Consider the following 4390-nt stretch of genomic DNA (forward strand, 5'->3'; position numbering starts at 1 on the left):
CAGGTCCTGACTTGTTCATGACATTTAGATGGTTTTTTTTTTTTTTTTTTTTTTTTTTTTTTTTTTGTCAATCCCAGTCTGCATTCTCAACTTTGGTCTCATAAAAAGCCAAATGTCTTCAATACACGACAAAAACAAAGAAAGTGACCTTGCCGTTCCAACAACTTTGTTGAGTGCTGTGCTTATCGATCAGCAGATCACTAAACTCCAACCGGGATCCGTCTCCAAAAATTTTGCACATCGAGAGATTGAAATTGGCAAAACAGCTCCAGCTCAGGTAGGTGAGGTGGCGTTCGTTTGTGGACAGAGGAGTTGTCACATCTTTCCGCAGATTCCCAATTAGATTTAGGTCTGGACTTTGACTTGGCTATTCTTTACGACACCTGGAGATGTCGAGTTTTGAACGCTTCCGGTGTCGATTTAGCTTTCTGTTCGGGGGGTCCTTTGCCTTGTTGGAAGCTAAACCTTTGTGAAACTTTTAAGTAGCAGCCAATAAGGATTTCGCTCTAATCACTCGACTGCCACAGCAATAACGGACCTTCCTCAAGTCAAATAATTTTTTTCTAAACCTGTAATCGGCATCCCCTGATCTGAATCCCCGAGAGAGCACTTCAGTGGGTCACAAGTTGTCTCAAATACAGAAGATAGTGTGCAGGAATTTATTCTTGACTGATTTTCTAGCCCCTCTCTGTTGTTGCATCTCATTCCAGCACTTGAAAGCGAGAATGGTATATGCCGTTGAAGGTATTTCCTGCTTAAGTGTGATTGCAATCACCTTTAGTGACCCCCTTCACCCCCACCACTTTTAGGACCCCTCTAGAGGACATGTTTAACATCAAAAGAGTATCTGTTATCTCAAGTATCTGTGTTGATTGCATCACATCAAAGCTCAGACCGAAGACGAGAGCGGGGGTCGGGGTGGTCTGGTCTCACCTCACCACTGCCAACTTTTTTTCCAGCCACACCGGGGGGTCAGATGACATGTTCATTTCTTGCGGGATTTGCATGAAGATGTAACTGCCCGTTACTACTCTCATGATCATATTTGTCTCGATCTAGACTTGTGACTGGATTTTTCCGGCGCTTTTCTGACGAAATCTAAAACTCTCAGAAGCCCGAATCGATTCGTATCGAGTTGTGATCAACTACAGAAAAGATGGCGCAGAGTTGGGTCTTTCTCTCGCCTTTATAGAGAAAGGAAAGAACCTGTGTACAAGGACGGCCATCAGGAAATGGACTTCTCCCCTCCACAATGGTTTGTTGAAATCAACAGCAAACAATCCAAATACTGTCATGGAGTTTGTGGGGTACCTCAAGGAATGGTGACATGAAATTTATCATCATCATTCTTCAACTTTGGATCATTTAGAAATCCTCCGGGCACACCTGAAGTGAGTTGGCTGCCAAATATTGCGCACACTCCACTTTTCTTGTTTTCTGTCTTGATATAATATGTCGGATACATTTCATTCCGTTTCTCTCTCTCTCCCTTGTCTCTCTCTTTCGTTTTCTCTTCTATCTCTCCCTCTTACTTTCTGTTTCATTTTCCCTCTTTGACTCACTTTCCACCCCTCCCCCCAGCCCCCCCACCCACCCCTCCATCTCAAAAATGCAAAATGTTTTATAGGCTCCCTGTAGTAGCACAAATTGCTGCCCAAGTCGAGTTGGAAACTATTCAATGCTCATGTTAAATACGCTAGTGCATTTATTGTGCGAGAGTTACTGGTTGCTTGTTTTTAAAACAATATTTCAGTTGAAAAATACTTTTATGTGCAATTCTCATGTAATCATTATTTAAATACTGTTTATTATTACCCTTCTAACTTTATTTTTTGGGTCGTACTTGATGTAATAGGTTTGAGAACCATTATTCCCGATACCTGATGCTAACCCGAGCAGTAGGCGGGGGGCACCCTGAACCGGTTGCCAGCCATTCGAAGGGCACACAGAGACCAACAACCATTCGCACTCACAATCACACTTAGGAACAATGTCGAGTGTTCCGTTCGCGTGCCATGCATGTTCTTGGAATGCGGGAGGAAACCAGAGTACCCGGAGAAAACCCACACAGGCACGGGGAGAACATGTAAACTCCACACAGGAAGGCCAGAGCCGGAATCGAATCTCTCACCTCTGCACTGCGAGGCGGACGTGTTAACCGTGCCGGCCACCGGATTAACGTAATGGAAATAAGAATGGATTTGAATGGAATTGAGCAGTTGATGAAATCTACTTTGCATATCTAAAATACTACAAACTAAAGCTATTCGTTATAAGTGAATCATGTATAATATAATATAAGATAGACGAACATATTTTGACGTGCAAAATCCAAAAGTACGCCGTCGCTTGCATTGAAATGCAGCTGCGCCACAGGAGCGGCGGACTACATTTCCCGTCGTGCACCGCGCGAAAAAAGCGAAACTAAAGGAAAAGCGGAGAAAAGTCGCTGGTTGCGAGGAAAACAACCTCGCGAGCGAGCCCCGATGCGTGGGCCAGCCAGAGCCAGAGGGGAGGGAAAGGAAAGGAAAGGGAAACGTAAGGCGAGTGAGTCCCCGTTCCTCGCAAATGAAAGTTGACTTAGCTTGACGTGAGCGGCTATAAAACCCGCAACTCTGACAATTGCTTGGCAGTCGACGCGAGACGCTTCTTCACGGTGAGTAGCTTTTTTAACGCTGTTTTTTTTTTCTTTCCATTGAGGTGTTGTTGTTGTTGTTGTTGCTGTTGCTGTCTTGAACTGGAATGCTGATTTATTTTTCTCCTCCACAGATGTCTTACACGGTGGTTTTCTTCGATCTTGAAACAACTGGACTGGGTATGAGACATTATGGCATCATAAAAAAAAAAAAATCTAGTTGATGACATTGCTATCAGCGTCACACCTACGTTAAAGTTTATACGTATTTATTTTTTATGCATTTTTATTATATTTTGTGGCTGTTTAAAAACACATTTCTCTGTAAGTACCACCACAGAAGGTTGTCGGGTAAACTCTCCAAGTATTAACATTAAAATGCGCTTACGTCATAGTAGTTCGGGAAGTGTTTATCAAACAAGAGAGCAGTTTTACCCCTAAAAAAGTGTATCAAATATCGTTGTAACTCACTATAACATTATACCCGGTTTATATATAATATCACGCTTGAATAAACGAAAAAAAAAAGAATCCATTATAAATAAAAATTGGCTTCCAATATTTAAAAAAAAAACAAATTAAAATTTTAATACAAATATTGTGTCCTGAAAAATTAAAATGCTTTACTTAAAATGGAAAAAAAGGAAATCTCATGAATCTTTTTTTCAGTTTTATTCTAATGTTTGATTGTATTTCATGTTTTAAATCTATTTATTCCATTTTGTTTGGTATTGAATTTATCCATCCGTCATCTGAAACCGCTCATTGATTGTAGTTTGCGTTTTAAATATTGTAAATGTAATTTGTACTAAATTCAGTGGTTCTTTTGTGCGTTACTAGAAAGTGATTTAACGATATCCAAACGTCATAATACGATACTATCATGATATAAACCTCAGGATAATCACAATATTGTGGGGAGGTCGGCGATATAAAAAAAAAAAATCTCACAATATTCGAGAAACACTCACAAGATTATTTTTAAAAAAGAAAAAAAGCTCATGATGTTGAAAAAAAAAACAAAGCACAATATGGCTTTTTTGTACATAATAACAGCAATGACAAAGAAATAGGCTTGGCCAGTGTTCCTAGTGACTCAGCGGCGCAAAGTATAATGGTCTATGTAGTTGCTGTGTTTGGCTGAAGTGGCCAAAAGGTCACGGTTTTTGACGGAGAGGTAACATGAGGACGATATTGTGGAAACGTTTTTTTCCATCGTATGGCTTATATTTGCTTACTCCCATAAACTTGAGACGCCCGTGTTGGAACAGGGCCTGGTTGACCTAAAATAATGATAATAAGAATAATTCTTATTACTCTTGCCTATTTATGTTATCGCTTCTTTTTTTAGGGCGAATTCAGGGAACTGTCAGGTTTTTGTTACATTATTCATGGCTATTTGTAGATTCACTTTTTTTTTTTAATTGAGGGTAAGCCCAAGTTATGATAAATGTAGACTTTTTAAATTTTTTTTATTTTTTTAATTTTTTTAATCTTACCTATTTCTCAAACTGAAGCTCATCACTGGCATGCACACTTGCTTTTGTGACAAATTTACCCCATTCTAGTTTGTGAGCACAAAAAGGTTTGAATGATGTATTTTCTTTATTTTCATGTAAAATGTTCATTACAGTTAGGAAGAAGCGCTGGCATGTTTGTTCCACTTCCTGTCAGGAGTCAAAAAGTCTGTTGAGCAATGCGGGCCCTCATCCAAGTTGGAGCCAGCGGCTTCGCAGCTCACATTTCTGCCCAATC

General features: G+C 40.0%; 1 long non-coding RNA gene across 1 annotated transcript; it reads left to right on the forward strand.

The window, feature by feature from the left end:
- Window positions 1–2395: 2395 nt before the first annotated feature.
- Window positions 2396–3151, forward strand: LOC109518188 (uncharacterized). Its single transcript, XR_002168684.1, has 2 exons — window positions 2396–2656; window positions 2770–3151. It is a non-coding gene; the product is annotated as an uncharacterized LOC109518188 (long non-coding RNA).
- The last annotated feature ends 1239 nt before the right edge of the window (window positions 3152–4390 follow it).

Source organism: Hippocampus comes, unplaced genomic scaffold, assembly GCF_001891065.2.
Source record: "Hippocampus comes isolate QL1 unplaced genomic scaffold, H_comes_QL1_v1.1 scaffold298, whole genome shotgun sequence".
NCBI lineage: Eukaryota > Metazoa > Chordata > Actinopteri > Syngnathiformes > Syngnathidae > Hippocampus > Hippocampus comes.